Source organism: Haliotis rubra, unplaced genomic scaffold (genome assembly GCF_003918875.1).
Source record: "Haliotis rubra isolate DU_JTF1 unplaced genomic scaffold, ASM391887v1 Scf683, whole genome shotgun sequence".
In the NCBI taxonomy this organism is placed as follows: Eukaryota; Metazoa; Mollusca; class Gastropoda; order Lepetellida; family Haliotidae; genus Haliotis; species Haliotis rubra.
The window spans coordinates 569,521-589,548 of record NW_025767394.1 but is presented as its reverse complement, the minus strand read 5'-3'; the positions used below and the strand labels follow the sequence as shown (position 1 = coordinate 589,548).

Sequence of the window (20,028 nt, the reverse complement as noted above, 5' to 3'; positions counted from 1 at the left end):
TAACCTCCTTGAACATTCGTCACCTCTCGCTCCTTTCCGTAACCTCCTTGAGACATTCGTCACCTCTCGCCCCTTTCCGTAACCTCCTTGAACAGTCGTCACCGCTCGCTCCTTTCCGTAACCTCCTTGAACATTCGTCACCTCTCGCCCCTTTCCGTATCCTTCTTTAACATTCGTTACCTCCCGCCCCTTTCCGTAACCTCCTTCAACATTCGTCACCTCTCGCTCCTTTCCGTAACCTCCTTGAACATTCGTCACCTCTCACCCCTTTCCGTAACCTCCTTGAACATTCATCACCTCTCACTCCTTTCCGTAACCTCCTTGAACATTCGTCACCATCGCCCCTCTCCGTAACCGCCAAAAACATTCGTCAGAAATCGCCCCTTTCCGTAACTGCCAAGAACATTCGTCACCACTCGACTCTTTCCGTAACCACCTTGAACATTTGTCACCACTCGCCCCTTTCCGTAACCTTCAAGAACATTCGTCACAAATCGCCCCTTTCTGTTACCACCAAGAACATTCGTCAGCACTCGTTCCTTCCCGTAACCGCCAAGAACTTTCGTCACCACTAGCCCCTTTCCGTTGCCACAAGAACATTCGTCACCCCTCGCCCCTTTCCGTAACCGTCAAGGACCTTTATCACCACTCGCTCCTTCCCGTAACCTCTAAGAACATTCGTCACCACTCGCCCTTTTCCGTAACCTCCAATAACATTCGCCACCACTCGCCCCTTTCGGCTTATCCCGGAAAAAACATGATTGTCACATAAGGAATCACCCATCTGACTTTGGCTGATGTTGATTATAAATGGTGATATTTGTTTCTGTCACAACGACTAAACGTTACTCTGGGTGAACGACATGCATTAATTATACGACAGCTCCTGGTCGTGTTTACACAGTCACGATTCTCTCTTGACGTTTAATGGGAGTCCCATGCTGATTTATCACCGGTGTCCTTAACAGGACATTTGTAACTGGAGATTTTTTTAAAACAAATATAGCGTTATAGATCTTATCAAGTCAGGGTGGAAATGATGAGGTTCAGATTATCAGGATTTAGAGGATTGTGAGTGGTAAACCAAAGTCCCGAAGTCATGAATGCGATCTTAGCTCCAAGCTTCGTCAGTATTAAATGTGTCTCAAGTCGTGAATATTTTGTTAACATAAGACTCAGTTTTAGCCTGGCTTATGAGGTGGGTGAGGTGATATGGGGTTTAACGTCGTGCTTGAGAATATTTCGCTCATATGACGACGTGCATGCGTGTGTATGTGCGGCTGCTTGTACTAGCCCAGACTGAAGCTGGTTTTATAGTGCTAGCCCACTGAGATACCATGCCGCAGTGAAGGATGAATACCCCACTCAGACACATGATACTGACTCCGAGCCGACCAGTCCTTGTTGTACCCATTAATGCCGAGCGCCAGGCAGGGACCAACAAGTACCATCTTTTAACGTCTTTTGGTATGACGCGGTCGGGGATCGAACCCGCGACCTTCCGCTCTCCGGGTGGACGCTCTGACCACTACACCACGGAGGCGGTCGCCTGGCTTATGAAACAATCGTAGCTTAGTCGAAGTTTGCGACCGGAGTCACAGGGAAGGCAAGCCGTTTTCACATTTATTACGAAATAACTGATATTTTCAACTGTCTTAAAGATATCTTGAATTGAACTGAGTATATCTTGAAATCAATTTGTCAGATGTTGATTCCCAAGTTGAAACATAAAGTTAACACGAATCAGGCCGTACAAGAATTGGGTGTGAGAACAACACACAACAAAGCACACAGCAATTTAGAAATTGATACAAATCACTACAGTGAGTGAGTGAGTGAGTGAGTGAGTGAGTTTGGGTTTCCGTTTTCCGCCGCTTTTGCAATATTCCAGCAATATACAAACATTGTACCCATGTGGGGAATCGAACCCGGGTTTTCAGTTCGACGAGACGGTTTATCCACGAGGCTATCCCACCGCCCTACAAATCACTATAGATGTAACACAGTGGCAGTACAAGGTAGAGTGGAAGTACTAGGGCTAGAACGGGTCCAAATTTTCTACCCGGGTACCCCACCCCCTATTACCCTACCCTACCCAGATACCCGTCATGTTAATTGCTGTCATCAACTTTGCAAGAAATGGCAATAAATTCTTTTGATCGGAGGCTAAAATTACGACTTTTCAATATATTATATTAAAAAGAGGTTATTTTAAATGATGTCTAAATCTTCAACGACAATACAACCTTTTAATCATGAAAGAATAACATATTGCATTGTTTAATCTATTAGTCACATGATCATAACGGGTCCGGGTATTGAGACGGGTACCCGGGTCAAACCCATTACCCACCCGTCCAGAGTATCCGGGTTGAACTCATTACCCACCCGCCCAGGGTATCCGGGTTAAACTCATTACCCACCCGTCCAGGGTATCAGGGTTGAACTCATTACCCACCCGTCCAGGGTATCCGGGTTGAACTCATTACCCACCTGTCCAGGGTATCCGGGTTGAACTCATTACCCACCTGTCCAGGGTATCCGGGTTGAACTCATTACCCACCCGTCCAGGGTATCCGGGTTGAACTCATTACCCACCCGTCCAGGGTATCCGGGTTGAACGCATTACCCACCTGTCCAGGGTATCCGGGTTGAACTCATTACCCACCCGTCCAGGATATCTGGGTTGAACTCATTACCCACCTGTCCAGGGTATCCGGGAACTCATTACCCACCCGTCCAGGGTATCCGGGTTGAACTCGTCCCAGCCGTAGGTAGTACACATTTCAAGCAGTATAATACTAAGGCAGTAATTACGCTAAAAGTGACAGAGAACGTACAATTCGCATCACCGCAACAATGGTCAAGTTGGGCAAACAATGGCCAAATAAGACAGAGTATCGAGGGTAAGAATGATCTGCATTGCCATTCTTGTAACTTGAGATGTAATACGAGATGAGAGGCTGGAGGTTAGCCCCTCACTCACTATCCACATATTCAATGTATTGCACGTTAAATATTGTTACATAATGAATACCACTGCCACATAACAGTGTGCGTGAGCTCCTCACAGTGACCCGACATCTCCCTGTTCATTGACTTTGAGAAAGCCCAGCAAGGTAAAGACGAATAAATCTCTCAAAACAGAGATAATGCCACTCTGTGTACAATTTTGCTTTTTTTCGAACAGGTAGTTTTTCGAGCTCAGCGTTACTTTACTACTTTGCTTGATTTTCACGAAGACACTTTTTATCAATGGCAAAAACAATAATGTTTTAAACAAGTCCGTGTTGATTGAATATTTGGGGAAAGTTGTTTATTGTACACATCTCCAGACTCATCATCATTTCATGTTGATTTCAATCCCCACATGGGTACAATGTGTGAAGCCCATTTCTGGTGTCCCCCGCCGTGATGTTGCTGGAATATTGCTAAAAGCGGGGTAAAACCAAACTCAGTCAGGCAGTCATGTTGTTTTCATAATATGTTGTCCACTAACCTCTTGCACCATGGTACCCTGTGCAACCTCTGATGTCACAGCTTCACCTGGTATTCCCCGTTCTATTTTTAGCTTCTTCAACCGCTGGATATACTTCATTTGACATATGTCGGATGCTTCATGGCTTCTTACTGACCTTTGGATCCACTTCTCTAAACTTCCTTTCTTCCTTCTGACGACTAATGTCTCACGTCTGCCGTCTTCATTTCGCGCCATATCGGCTCATTCCACACCACTGTGTGAAGCCCATTTCTGGTGTCCCCCGGTGTGATATTGCTGGAATATTGCAAAAAGCCGCGTAAACCCATATTCACTCTCATTCCACGCCACTTGGATTTATGCCAAGTCAAGGAGAGCGACAAGGGAAGCATCTTTTTGAAGTGTCATAGTGCAAATATTTGCTGTATAATTCATATAATATACTATCCTAAAAAAAAAAGAAGAGGAAACGCATCGGCCAAAAATCTGTTGCGAAAATGTTGTAATTTGAAACATGTATAACTCGTCCACAAATAGACTTTAGTACATGAATTTTTAAACCAGTTTAGAAGAAAAGATGTCTATAAACCAAGTGGATAATTTTAGATAACGGAGACACTGAGCGCGATGGTGACGACATAGCACGGTCCAGACGTCGGGTCTCCTGGCTCTCAGTCCAATCTCTCTCAACCTGTTCCGTACAGTTTGGCCGGATATCCTCCAAACTCCAGGCACCCTGGCTGCTGTGCCCTCACCCATGGCAGTATGATCACGTAAATGTAGTACCCGGATGTACCGATCTTGGGCTGCAGTGGTGACTCGAGGTCTGCCTGTACGGGGACGGTCATTGTACCTGTTTGGTTGTAACGAGCTGCAAGCCTCGGACTAACATTCAGACGCCTGGCAACAGAAGATTATTAACCTCAAGCGTGCATTCGTTCAATGGCGACGTTCCGTGTCGCAGCGTCAAGATGTGGTGAAGTGATTTGATCTTGAAACTCCTTCAAAACGGATTTCTGATTTTTTTTATAGCCAGACAGTGCATGCTCTTTGCAGCACAATTTCAACTGGAAGTTGTTTTCTGTTGCGTTGTGGCGATGCCTTTTTATCCTTGTAAGAAATCTCATCAAAATGAACCATTTTCGGTTAAAGTCGATTTTTTACTTGTGCAATTGTGTAAAATCATGTTATCAACACTTTTCTTACATATTTTGACGATTGTTTGAACACATTAAGTAATCAATAGATTATAAAATATACAAAACGTCTATAAGTTTCTTTTTGGGGATAGTATATTTACATAAATATGATATTCCAAATTTATAAATGTATCTTCGTAATTATCCCCCTTATATAAATTGAGAATATGCCACTGAGGTTGGAAAACACGCCATCAGACATATTGTAGACACTAGAAGCCCCTTGACACTAGTCCCCGGCTGCTTGTCACTTTCAGAGTGATAGGCTGACCGATCAACCCCAAGTTACAATAGTATTGTCAAGGGTTATCAATCAGAGAGTTGCTATGCGACCTCCGATATATAAGTATGTGCAGACTGCTCGTAACTCCTCAACATCGACTGTCATCATTTATCCTGAATTCACGTATTTCATTTTTTTAAGGTAAGACATTTTCATGCGTAATTGTCCGTGCTCGTTTAAAACGTGTTGAAAGTGTTTCATGATTATTTTCTTAAAATTATATGCATTAATGTATAGTTTCAACTACATGTTTATGTTAATTGTCAAGTTATAGTTCAATGTTTTTCGGGGGGAATGGGGTAGCCCAGAGAGACAGAGAGAGAGAGAGAGAGAGAGAGAGAGAGAGAGAGAGAGAGAGAGAGAGAGAGAGAGAGAGAGAGAGAGAGAGAGAGAGAGAGAGAGAGAGAGAGAGAGAGAGAGAGAGAGAGAGAGAGAGAGAGAGAGAGAGAGTTTCAGGCCAAGGTCGTCAATGGCGAACGGACACGACACAATTCTCTTTGCGATGAATAAATGTAGGTAAACTCATTTTCACAGTGAGGTGTAAGTGTCTACGAAAGAATGGCCACTAGCGCGTTGACAGGTGCCATCAGCTCAACATGTTTTGATGCATGTCGTTTGTGTATACTGTGAAATCAACCAGAAATGGGTGAGTTACCGCTACAAATTCTGAGCAGTGATTTTGGCTCGGAATCGAGAAAGCACGATTTCTAGTAATATACGGAACATAATGGGTAGATCCACATCTTACAATACTTCCTTTCTACCGTCTGTTATCCAAATTTGGAACTCCCTCGCTAATAGTACCCGAGACATCCCAACACTTGCACAGTTTAAACGTATTTTAAACAAGGATAGACCTCAAGGATAGAACTTCGGATCACCCCATTGTCAGATGATACTATGCAATTAAATTCCGTTTTGGTTGTAGCGATTTGAACTCTCACCTTGTTGATAGACATTTACGTGACCACCCCTCCTGTCCTTGTGGCCCTTCCACACAGGATCCATTACATTCAGTTTTTTGTGTGTCCTCGTTTTAACCATTTAAGACAAAACAAATACGTCTACGAGTGTATGTTCCGTATTATATTGGGAGAGGCATTAATACAGGCATTTTCGCCTGTTTGCCAATCACCAAAAATCCCGTCACAAGTAAATGTATTCAAATATGTCATCAAAGAAATATACTCATGCCAATAATGGTTGTCACCCCTTCCCCACCCCAACCCCACACACATTCCCACCCCACACCCCCTCTCCAATAAAATAATTTGAAGTGGGTGACAACCATTATTGGCATGAGTATATATACAGTTTCAACCACTTACAATAGATGCTTGCGTCACATGAAACAGTTTTATAACGGTTCTAGGAAATGTTTTCCCAATATTTGAACGTGCAGATTATAAGGATATGCAGACAAAATTCCTCTCGGATCATAGACTTGCCGACTGTTAGTATATTACATAATGCTTGATATAGCCTTTATTTCTACTTAGGGGTGGGTAATTTTGGCTACATGTAGAATAATTTGCAGAATAAAATTTTTAAACTTATCCTATCTCACGGTATGCACCTCTCTTCTTCTTCTTCGACCATGTGTGGAAACGTGCTGTAGGCTAAGTTGAAGCAGACTTTCTGGCCTCTGACCCCTGACCCACTCCATAGCAGGACCTGTCAATCATCTCAATGGGCGTGCAGATCGCTCCGATGATCACCTAACAGCCTGCCCTTGTCATTCTCTTTTTTGTCGCCCACTGTTGTGGACGTGTGTTATGTTCTGTCTGCCACTTGTCTCTACTTTTTATCATGAGGGAAATAATTGGTCTTCTCGGTAGAGATAACACTGTGACAAGTACAGAAGTTTTTGTTTTTCCTGTCGCTGATCCTCACACACTGTACGTTGATTGTATCGGAAGGTGTGACGGTTCTCACCGTTGCTCTTATTGTGCCAATTTAGACGATGAAGCTTTCTCCGTTATCGTGGAATGGACACAAGACGAGTGGCAGACAGGGATGGTCGGAAGTTTTCCGAGGGTCCATCCTCATCCCAACATTCGAAGTGAGATCGTCCGTACTAAACAGCTCGCCGTTTATCACCATCACCGGACGAAGATTCTCGATGCAGCATCGGATTACTAACTCAGCGAGAATTACGTCGGGTATTCCGACCCAGACTGCTAGTCCAGTGTCGGGACAGGATGACTTCCCCTACTCGGCAGTGAACTTCATTCTTCGTTGTCGTAGTGACTTTTCTCAAACACCTGTTACGGCATTGTCAGCACCTACTGGCAATGTGTCTCTAATTTTCTCTGTATCGGCATCTAACTTATCTACAATGATTTATTGTAGTGCGAGTTTGTCCACAGCGAGCTCTCCAACTCCAGTGATGATATCACGTACAACAATCCCTGTTAGGTCGGCGTTTTCTGTCGGTGTTACGCTCCAGTGCGTCGATTATGTATGGGTCGAGTGTACTCCAGAGCGTCCCTCTCACACAATTATTATTATTTATTATTATAGTATATTTATATAGCGCACATATCCACACACCAGTGCATGTTCAAGGCGCTGTTATTTTCCCCCTCGATCATTGCATGTCAATCTCAACGGCTCATCGTATAATCAATCTCAGCTGTCTGGAGAGTATACAACTCTTGCTGACGCAAGGCGCACCGAGTTACTGTGGCTTTCTCATCCTAACGAGGTACCCATTCACAGCTGGGTGGACTGGGACACACAGTCACAGTACTTTGTACTTTAAGTTTACTGCACGTTGCTGTACCCGCAACTAGGTGTGTGCACGTATTCATGTGGCCACCATCTGGTCATATACCAACGGATTCGTGGGTTCTTTTAATCCGAGTACTTAAAGTGCACATCGCTGGGGTTGTATTGTACTGTACACTAGGGGTTCATTCGTCACCACTCGCCCCTTTCCGTAACCTCCAAGAAGACTCGTCCCCCACTCCAACTGAGTGTATTTCTGACGATCTTGCGAGCTTGTTCTGGAGATTGTACTTGCGCTTCAAACAATTTTAGGAAATGTAATTATAACTCGCTACGAGTTTCAAAACAATAATATTATATTTGTATGTAACTAATCAACTTTAATCTCAAACATTGGGCTTATATTTCACATCTCTGGGGATATTTTAGTCTGACTATTTGTTTGGTCATTCATTTTTTTCCCAGCAAATTCATTTAAAATTCCACCAGGAGTTTGACAGCAAGATTACACGAATGTTCAGTTTGAGAAATATACTCTCACAAAAAAGAAACGCATCATGAAAATAGCATTTTCATGTAGCAATGAATTAAAACGTGATACATTTTACAAAAGGTTTTGCTCTGTTTATGAGTCCTGTGGTGTTTATGTTTTGAAACATCACAACAAAACGCACCATCCGTAAAATACCCGTATTTAACAGCATGATTTTCAATTTCGGCGTGTAGTTTCACAGAATACACAATTCACATGCAATGCAGGTGAAAGTTGGGGATCAGATAGTCTCAATGATGGGTATAAAAGGTTGATCGCTGTTTGTTGATTATTCACTGTATTTGGAATATTGTTGACGAACGCAAAATGCCACGTCTAAGTGAAGCCAACCGTTTTATCGCGATTGGTTTGTTTGAAGCTGGCGTCTCAACGTGCAGTTGCCGGACGCATGAATGTTCATCAAAGCACCATTTCACGGCTCTGGGAGAGATATCGCCGGCAGAATGCGGTAGCAGATGCCCCTCGTAGTGGGCGACCTTGAGCGACCACTGCGGCGCAGGATCGCTACATCCGAGTACATCACCTGCGTCATTGAACAGCTACGGCGACCAGTACCGCCCGACAAATACCCGGATTGAGGAGGCTCTCTGCACAGACCGTCAGGAACAGGTTGAGAGAGGCTGGTTTACGTGCCAGAAGACCTTACCTGTGCTTCGACAACAACATCGTCGACATCGAGTTCAATGGTGCACCAACGTTCAGCCCTGGAACCTACCGAATTGGCGCAGAATCAGTGATGAATCACGATTTCTATTGGAACGACGCGATGAAAGAATGCGGGTGTACAGACGTCGACGTGAACGTTTCACCGACGCTTTCGTTCCCCAGGTGTCCATTCGGCCGGGGAAGTGCGATCACCTGCGATGTGGGGAGCGATCACCTGCCCCAGGAGAAGTGATTTGGTGATGATCCAGGGCAACCTGACAGCTCAACGGTACTGTGATGAAATCCTACGCCCACACCTCCTTCCAATCACTGATCGCCAAAGGGAGCCGTTTCAACAGGACAATGCAAGGCGACGCCGTAACCCTCAGCCCGAGACACTTCAGCAACTTGCACAGGCACTACAGGCAGAGTGGGCTGCGATTGGGCAACACGAGATTCTGAGACTTATTTGTTCGATGCCGAGGCGATGCCGTGCAGTTCTGGATGCCCACGGTGGTCACACGAGGTATTGACTTCAGTGCCACCACACGTCTCCATGTGACACTCAAACTGACTTTCCTCGAGTTGGTGCCAAAGACGGATAAGTCTGCATTCCTAGTGTGCAATTTCGCTATATTTCATTGACTCATAAAGCCTACAAGATATTTCAAAATGTACATAAAAACACAGTTGAAATTCCTATATGCGTTTCTTTTTTGGGAAAGTATATATTAAAGTCATTCTTGAGTATGTGCTTTGGGATTTAATGTAGCTGAAACTATTAAACTTTTATTGGCATATTAAAAAAAAACAATTCCGATTTGTGATTAGTAAACCCTAATGGGAAATATAAGGTTAACAGCTGGTAATAATTACATTAGAATGTGTCTTTAACAAATAGGTTTTTCTCCTTGTTTTCGTTGTATCAAAGAGGCTTAATTCTTTAAAATAAATAAGTAAACAACCCCCCAAACGACAACCTAGCAATGCAATGTACATGTGCTTCGGTGATAATTAGGAAACATTGGAATCAAACAGGGATAGAGTTATCGTTCTTGCTTAAAGTAGTGCTGATGTAGTGTAGATGCCATTTTAACATCCTTCTAGAGGGGCAAGAGTCGCTATTCGGCTTGTCCCGGAATAACACGAGTTGGTCACGAATGACTAGGGTTGTGACAACACGGAAAGAGTCTGCACACAAAGTTGACTCCAAGGTTTTTACATCCGGTGACAGGTGGGCTCGATCCCGGCACCTCGACCTCGCTGGATCACTAGCCTGGGCGCCTTAGCCAGCTCGCCCACCGTGCCCCCAATTCGATGCTCCAGAGCGGATGTACTGCAGTAGTTTCTGTTTGGTTCGTCACTGCAGGCCAGAGCGTTGTTTGAGTTCGGTACGGCACTTTGTACCAGAGTGTCGCTCTCACAAAGGGAGAAGAGGCCAGTTCACCGTTTCACTTCAGTTCACCACTCTCGTCTGGTCCAACTCATTAGCCCAGTGTGCCGCTTTCGATTGGATCAACACTTCAGCCCAACGTGCCTTTTCGATTGGATCAACGCTTCAGATCAGTGTTCTATTTTCGATTAGAACAACGATTCAACCTAGTGAACTGTTGTTTGATCGGAACACCTTTGCAGTCCAGTACACCATTACTGTATGGTACGACGTTTTAGACGAGTGCATTGGTCTCCATTGACTCAGCGCTTTAGATCACACTGCTGAACTGGATCACAGTACTGAACCAGATCACCTATACGATCCTGATCGCCGAACCATACCAGATTGCCGCTCTAACAGTATTCGCCGATCCGACAGTGTTCGCTGAACTGTCAGCATTCGCGAATCATCTGGTTACCTCTATGCGCCTACTGTCAACTTTGTTGCTAGTTCGCACACTACGTTACCAACAGTGAATTTCTCTACTGCGAGTCTATCTTCCACACTACTTCCAACTTCGGTGTTGATGCCTCATTCTATAGTTTACCGGTGCTCAGCTTGGCTTTGGGGTTATGCTTCCTGCTTCTGCGGTGTTCACGTACGGACAGTGCGTTCACTCCAATGCGGTGTTTTTATTCAGTTCAGCATTTCAGAACGCACATTGGTTTTTTGATTGCTCATCTCTACACACCAGTGCGCCGCTTTGTCCCTATTCAGCGCTTTCATTCAGTTCGGCGCTTCAGAGAGTACCTTGGGTTTTTGATTAGCTCGTCTCTACACACCAATACGCCGTTTTCAGACCAGTGCGACGCTTTGCCCCAAAGCGCCGATCATATCCAGAGTGACGTTTTACTCCAGTGCACCGCTCTCTAATGTGTCGATGCTTCCATCCAGTGCGCCGCTCTCTTATGTATCAACGCTTCCATCCAGTGCGACGCTTCCAGTTAGTGCATCGTTCTGCCTGTTGTACAGAAGTAGTAGTTATGTCAGTAACGCAGGCGTCTACATTACGGTAGCGATTGATGATCCTGGATCTTTAATCTCGACATTTCTGTTTGAGGATTAAAGAACGTCATTGTGGATTCTCTGTCCCGCCCAATTCGTCCCTCTCCGACAGAGTGGAAGCTACATCCACAGGTGTTCCAGACCTTCTGCCTCCCGCTGACGACTACAACAGTGGATCTATATGCCACCCGTTTCAACCACCGGCTGCCTCTGTTCGTGTCTCCGATTCCGGACCCTCTTGCTTGGAGTCACGATGCTCTGGCCATTCCTTGGGACGACCTAAACGCGTACGCGTTTCCTCATGTGGCCCTACTACTACTGAAACTGCGCACAACTCAGCGGATGACACTGTTTTTGGTCGTGCCCTACTGGCCGGCCAGAAGTTGGTTCGTATACCTACAAGAAATGGCCTATCCAGAGCCTGTACCACTTCCCGATCGTGTCGATCTCCTGGTTCATCCGCACTCCGATCAGCTGCTTTGGTCTCCGCTCACACTCCATCTTCACGTTTGGCGCATCTACATAAGTTGCTAACTGCTAAGGGATATTCTAAGCGAGTCGCTACTGCCATCAATACAGTGCATCGTACCTACACTAGATCACTCTATGATGACCAGTGGAAGAATTTTGAAGCGTACTGCAGGACGAAGGGTATAGCATCTCCCACTAAGGCTTCACCACAGATGGTTGCGGAGTACCTTCAACATTTTCGAACCTCCAGGAAGCTTAAGGGTTCTACACTCTCTACCTACCTGGCTGCTCTTAACACCGTTATTGCACCAGATATCGATGTCATCCATATCTTGGTACTGTTTTCGTTTGGGCATAGACCACCTCACCTAGGGAACTAGGGCGTGTCTGCACTGTCATAGATATGACTCTATAGACTGAGAGGCCAGTCTTGTGCTACATGCAGAGGTTGTCGACACTCCGCTTACTGACCTATACTCTTCGAGCAATCACGTCCGTGAAGTGTTGATTTCTGATTACCTGTGTTGTTTTCGAAGCGTTCCGCTCCTAAGTCCTTTCTCGCCTCTGGGAGGGAGATTGGTACTTAACGTTTAACAAGTTGAGCAACCGGGCTATTCCCCTTTTCACTGTCTCCAACGTGTGTGTGTGTGTGTGTGTGTGTGCGTGTGTGTGTTCCGAAGCAGTGACTGTTCAGATTAAGGTCTTCGACTTTAATTCACTGGGGTCACTTGATATATCGCGGCTGAAAACCACATTAAAACAGAAGCGCCCACTCCCTAGAGTTTTTGTGCTGTGTAAGCCAAGGGGTTATCCGAAGCAACCCATCACAGAGTTAGCATATCGGGAGTTGGTGCTTTCTCCTGGCCTCCTTGTGTTATGCGACCTCACGGTTGGAGAGTCACACGGGGTAATCTGTGGCCCACCAGCCAACCGTGAGATAATGCATACCGTGAGATAGGATAGGTTTAAAAATTTAGAAATTTTAACATAAATTGTATATTTATATACTTATCCTATCTCACGCGATGGATGCCCACCCGACCTGCACCACATCACAGATTACTGGAAGCTCCAAGACGAGAATGACACGGGCAGGCTGTCAGGTGATCATCGGAGCGATCTGCACGCCTATTGAGATGACTGACAGGTCCTGCTGTGGAGTGGGGCAGAGGTCAGGGGTCAAAGTTTGCTTCAACTTAGCCTACAGCACGTTTCCACACATGGTCGAAGAAGAAGAAGAGCGCTGCATACGGTGAGATAGGATAAGTATATAAATATACAATTTATGTTAAAATTTCCAATTTTATTATGCCGAGATTGATAATGCATTCAGCATTGGGACAAGATATTTTCAGACTAACATACTTTATGTCCCGGTTGATAAAATGTACGTAAACTATTTGCAACTTGCAAATGTGGCAATGTGGAGAGCACTCAGGAATCAATTACACATAGGCTATACCAATGAATACATTTGTATGCATGGTACCTATAATCTTTCGGTGCAGTATGTCTACTTATATTTATGACAGGTCGACATCAATTAATTTGTTTTCTGGTACGTGATCGGGAACGCTTGTTTTTAACCATATACTCAACCTGGTGATAGGGTAGCCTAGTGGTAAAAACGTTCGTTCGTCACGCCGGAGACTAGCGTTCGATTGTGTGAAGCCCATTTCTGTTGTTCCCTGCTGTGATATTGCTGGAATATTGCTAAAAGCGGCGTAAAACTAAACTCACTCACGCACTATTTCTGGTCCCAAGTCACCCTTAAGCTATCCCACCACTGAGTTTGTTTGTAAAACCAATAAAATGTTCAATAAAATGTCTAGTACAGATATATAAGCATGAAAACCAATAAGTGACGTGCTTTTTTAACCATTTATTATCCTGTAAACTAAATATTATTTGTTTACGGACATGTTATTACAGTGCACTCTGTCTAATTCGGACCAGCTTGGGACCGACTAAAAAGTCCGAATTATTCAGTAGTCAGAAGTACACAGATTTTAATGGAGTTATCTCCCTATTATCAGCAGAATTAAAATTATAAACTATTTTTCGCAATGTTATTGAAAACAACGATTCTCGGACACCTGCTTCGGCAGCGGGTCCACAATAACATTGTCAAAGAGCGAAGTAACGATGTTTCGAGGAATTCATGAAATAAATTGAATATGGACCAAATATTCATCAAAAGTGAAATCAATCTGTATCGAATGTATCTGTGTTTGTCCTTTTGACCACAGCACTTCCGCTCTCTGCGCCTCGAGATCTCTTATCACTAAACCTGAAGTAATTACAATGTTGCTTGATGGGAATTTAGAAGTTGGAAGGTAAAATTGCCCCAGAAACGTCGTGTTGTAAATATTAAAGAAGTTGTAAATCCATACCATACGTTGTTAGATTGAATGGGCATTCACCTGATGAAGGGGCAGGAAGTAGCCCAGAAACGTCGTGTTGTAAATATTAAAGAAGTTGTAAATCCATACCATACGTTGTTAGATTGAATGGGCATTCACCTGATGAAGGGGCAGGAAGTAGCCCAGAAACGTCGTGTTGTAAATATTAAAGAAGTTGTAAATCCATACCATACGTTGTTAGATTGAATGGGCATTCACCTGATGAAGGGGCAAGAAGTAGCCCAGAAACGTCGTGTTGTAAATATTATTAAAGAAGTTGTAAATCCATACCATACGTTGTCAGATTGAATGGGCATTCCACCTTCTACAGAAATGTCCATGAAGAAGGAAAGTAGCCCAGAAACGTCGTGTTGTAAAATAAATATTAAAGAAGTTGTAAATCCATACCATACGTTGTTAGATTGAATGGGCATTCCACCTTGATGAATGGGCAAGAAGTCAAGAAACATCGTGTTGTAAATATTAAAGAAGTTGTAAATCCATACCATACGTTGTTAGATTGAATGGGCATTCACCTGATGAAGGGGCAAGAAGTAGCCCAGAAACGTCGTGTTGTAAATATTAAAGAAGTTGTAAATCCATACCATACGTTGTTAGATTGAATGGGCATTCACCTGATGAAGGGCAAGAAGTAGCCCAGAAACGTCGTGTTGTAAAAAATATTAAAGAAGTTGTAAATCCATACCATACGTTGTCAGATTGAATGGGCATTCACCTGATGAAGGGCAAGAAGTAGCCCAGAAACGTCGTGTTGTAAATATTAAAGAAGTTGTAAATCCATACCATACGTTGTTAGATTGAATGGGCATTCACCTGATGAAGGGGCAAGAAGTAGCCCAGAAACGTCGTGTTGTAAATATTAAAGAAGTTGTAAATCCATACCATACGTTGTTAGATTGAATGGGCATTCACCTGATGAAGGGGCAGGAAGTAGCCCAGAAACGTCGTGTTGTAAATATTAAAGAAGTTGTAAAATCCATACCATACGTTGTTAGATTGAATGGGCATTCACCTGATGAAGGGGCAAGAAGTAGCCCAGAAACGTCGTGTTGTAAATATTAAAGAAGTTGTAAATCCATACCATACGTTGTTAGATTGAATGGGCATTCACCTGATGAAGGGGCAAGAAGTCAGCCAGAAACGTCGTGATGTAAATAATGAAGATGTTGTAAATCCATACCATACGTTGTTACATTGCACTAAGGTTACCTTAGTGCTTTATGAAAGGAGGCTAAGAGGCCCCGAAGCTGGTGATCAGCCTTACCGGCCCGACTGCGCCAGGATCACCCGAACCCTCTCTGCTTATTTATATCTCATTCTGGTAATAGATAATAACTTTGATGGTGATTTCAAACAAAAAGAGTAACTTACATGAACGTTTGGATCTTACAGACGAAACTGCATTTATCAACGGTTGTATCATTCCACGTTTGTAAACGCTTTGCAAGAATCCACGATACATACATGTGTACGTTTGTTGACAGTGTCACATACTGAACCCACACGTGAAGATCCGGGTTAGAATTGATCTTCAGTAACCCATGCCTGTCGTAAGAGGCGACTAACGGGATCGGGTTGTCAGACTCGCTGACTTGGTTGACACATGTCATCGGTTCCCAGTTGCGTAGAACAATCCTATGTTGTTGATCACTTAATTATCTGGTCCAGACTCGATTATTTACATACTGCCCCATATAGGTGGAATATTGCGGAGTGCGGCGTTAAACAACAAACCAACCAACACAATGAACCGATACACATGCCTCTCCAGATGATGTTGCGTCGGTGAGCTGTAACACTCGGGCGAACATACAACCGGTAGTAAGCACATCTTGTTATACGCGAACAGGATTCAGCGCTGTGACCGTGACGTTTTGATAACAGTGAACAGCAAGTTTAATTCAGTGCGTTGGAGGTAGATATTGAACGCTGCTTAATACTAAAAAAACGAGGCACATTATTGTTTTATGGGGTACTCGTACTGCTGTCAATCACTCTTCAATGTGCCTCGTCGGGTGGCACTCGTGGACCAAAAACTGTATGACTGCTCTGTACTGAGGCGTATCCATTTCTGCCGTTTCAGTAGGGGTACATGTGGTTAGACTGACTGACTGACTGAGTTTGGTTTTACGCCACTTTTAGCAATATTCAACAACATCACGGCAGGGGACACCAGAAATGGGCTTCACACATTGTACCCATGTGGGGAATCGAACCCGGCGTGACGAGCCAACGCTTTAACTTTTAGGCTACCCCACCGCCCCACATGTGGTTAGATGTGACAGGACCGTATACTACCAGCATGTGCATGTCAATATTACGTTTATGTGAATGATATTAACCATTCTTCAATATCATACAGTTATTTTTATCATGTACACATCAGAAGTATTTTAGGCTCAAAACTGTTTGATAGCTCCTCGTATTTGTAGTGTCTCACGGGATAATCAGCACAGATGTCACTGGTAGTTATAATGCTGGATATTCTACTTGACGGATCAATGGATGACACTGGTGTTTGTGGATGAACTATGTAACTCTAGCAATTTAGCGAACACAGGTTGTTATTGATATAACTGACAGAAATAAGGACGAACGATATTACAGGTGAAGAAACGTCATGCGAGCCATGTTGATTTACACTTGCCAGAGGGGTACACAAAATAATTAAATTGCGATCTAGATTATTAGTTGTCTTGCATTTTCATGGAAGCCACGGTGACTGGGTGGGTTAAAGCGCTGATTTATATGGAAGCCACGAGGCTGGGTGGGTTGGAGCGCTGATTTCTATGGAAGCGATGTTGGAGGGCTGAGTTTTATGGAAGACACGGTGGCTGGGTGGGTTGGAAGGCTGAGTTTTATGGAAGACACGGTGACTGGGTGGGTTAAAGCGCTGAGTTTCATGGAAGACACAGGGGGTGGGTGGTTTGAAGCGCTTAGTTTTATGGAAGACACGGTGAATGGGTGGGTTGAAGCGCTGACTTGTATGGAAGCTACGGTGAGTGGGCTGGTTGAAGAGCTCAATTGTATGGAAGACACGGTGACTGGGTGGGTTGAAGCGCTGATTTTTAAGGAATCCACAGTGACTGGGTGGGTTCAATCGCTGATTTTTATGGAACCCACAGTGACTGGGTGGGTTCAAGCGCTGATTTTTATGGAACCCACGGTGACTGGGTGGGTTCAATCGCTGATTTTTATGGAACCCACGGTGACTGGGTGGGTTCAATCGCTGATTTTTATGGAACCCACAGTGACTGGGTGGGTTCAATCGCTGATTTTTATGGAACCCACAGTGACTGGGTGGGTTCAATCGCTACTTTTTATGGAACCCACAGTGACTGGGTGGGTTTAAGCGCTGATTTTTATGGAACCCACGGTGACTGGGTGGGTTCAATCGCTGATTTTTATGGAACCCACGGTGACTGAGTGGGTTCAATCGCTGATTTTTATGGAACCCACAGTGACTGGGTGGGTTTAAGCGCTGATTTTTATGGAACCCACAGTGACTGCGGGTGGGTTCAATCGCTGATTTTATGGAACCCACGGTGACTGGTGGGTTCAATCGCTGATTTTATGGAACCCCATTGACTGGGTGGTTCAATCGCTGATTTTTACGGAACCCACGGTGACTGGGTGGGTTCAATCGCTGATTTTATGGAACCCACGGTGACTGCGGGTTCAATCGCTGATTTTTATGGAACCCACATTAGTTTCGGGTGGGTTCAATTGTTGATTTTTATGGAACCCACAGTGACTGGGTGGGTTCAAGCTGCTGATTTTATCGAACCCACGGTGACTGGGTGGGTTCAATCGCTGATTTTTATGGAACCCACAGTGACTGGGTGGGTTCAAGCGCTGATTTTTATGGAACCCACGGTGACTGGGTGGGTTCAATCGCTGATTTTTATGGAATCCACGGTGACTGGGTGGGTTCAATCGCTGATTTTTATGGAATCCATTAACCATTAACCCGGATGGCACATGTCATCGTATCCCAATTGCGAGGATCGATACTCGTGTTGTTTATCACCGGATTGTCTGGACCAGACTCGAATATCTACAGACAGCCACCACATACCTGGAATATATTGCTGAGTGGGTCGTTATACTGTCACAAACACGTGATTATTTCGGTTGCACTGCATCATACACCAGGATATAACGCATCCCACACCTGGGTACAATGCAGCATACACCTGTACACCGCATCATACACCTGTACATCGCATCATACACCTGTACACCGCATTATACACCAGGATATAACGCATCACACACCTGGGTGCAATGCAGCATACACCTGTACACTGCATCATACAGCAGGATGTAACGCATCACACCTGGGTACAATACAGCATACACCTGTACATCGCATTATACATCAGGATGTAACGCATCACACACCTGGGAGCAATGCAGCATACACCTGTACACCGCATCATACACCAGGGTGTAACGCATCACACACCTGGGTGCAATGAAGCATACACCTGTACACAGCATCATACACCAGGATATAACGCATCACACACCTGGGTGCAATGCAGCATACACCTGTACACTGCATCATACAGCAGGATGTAACGCATCACACCTGGGTACAATACAGCATACACCTGTACATCGCATTATACATCAGGATGTAACGCATCACACACCTGGGAGCAATGCAGCATACACCTGTACACCGCATCATACACCAGGGTGTAACGCATCACACACCTGGGTGCAATGAAGCATACACCTGTACACAGCATCATACACCAGGATATAACGCATCACACACCTGGGTGCAATGCAGGATACACCTGTACACAGCATCATACACCTGGATATAACGCATTACACACCTGGGTGCAATGAAGCATACACCTGTACACAGCATCATACACCAGGATATAACGCATCACACACCTGGGTGCAGTGCAGCATACACCTGTACACCGCATCATACACCTGTACATCGCATTATACACCAGGATATAACGCATCACACACCTGGGTACAAGGCAGCATACACCTGTACACCGTATTATACACCAGGATGTAACGCATCACACACCTGGGTGCAAGGAAGCATACAGACTCGATTATTTACATACCGCCCCATATAGGTGGAATATTGCGGAGTGCGGCGTTAAACAACAAACCAACCAACACAATGAACCGATACACATGCCTCTCCAGATGATGTTGCGTCGGTGAACTGTAGTAACACTCGGGCGAACAGACAACCGGTAGTAAGCACATCTTGTTATACGCGAATAGGATTCAGCGCTGTGACCGTGACGTTTTGATAACAGTGAACGTGATCAGCAAGTTTAATTCAGTGCGTTGGAGGTAGATATTGAACGCTGAGACTAAGTGCTGCTTAATACTAAAAAAACGAGGCACATTATTGTTTTATGGGGTACTCGTACTGCTGTCAATCACTCTTCAATGTGCCTCGTCGGGTGGCACTGGTGGACCAAAAACTGTATGACTGCTCTGTACTCAAGCGTATCCGTATAACGCATCACACACCTGGGTGCTATACAGCATACACCTGTACACCGCAAAGTTTATACCTGCTGCACCGAATCACACACCTGAGTGTAATGCGTCACATATCTGGCGTACTCGCATCGATACACCCGTACACTGCACCATGCACTCTGCAATACCGCAGTGTACACCTGTGCACTGCTTCATGCACCAGCATCATGCACCTGTAAACTGCATCATGCACCTGTACACAGCAGTCTACACCTGATGTCCTGAACCACACCCCTGCGTGTACTGCGTCACACACCTGGGTTAAGTGCAC

General features: G+C 44.7%; 1 long non-coding RNA gene across 1 annotated transcript; it reads right to left on the bottom strand.

Annotated features, from left to right (window-relative positions):
* Window positions 1–3,741: 3,741 nt before the first annotated feature.
* LOC124258130 lies at window positions 3,742–16,344 on the bottom strand. The gene is made up of 4 exons (XR_006893506.1): window positions 16,331–16,344; window positions 11,187–11,192; window positions 10,354–10,357; window positions 3,742–3,814 (listed from the first exon to the last, which is right to left on the bottom strand). It is a non-coding gene; the product is annotated as an uncharacterized LOC124258130 (long non-coding RNA).
* Window positions 16,345–20,028: the final 3,684 nt, after the last annotated feature.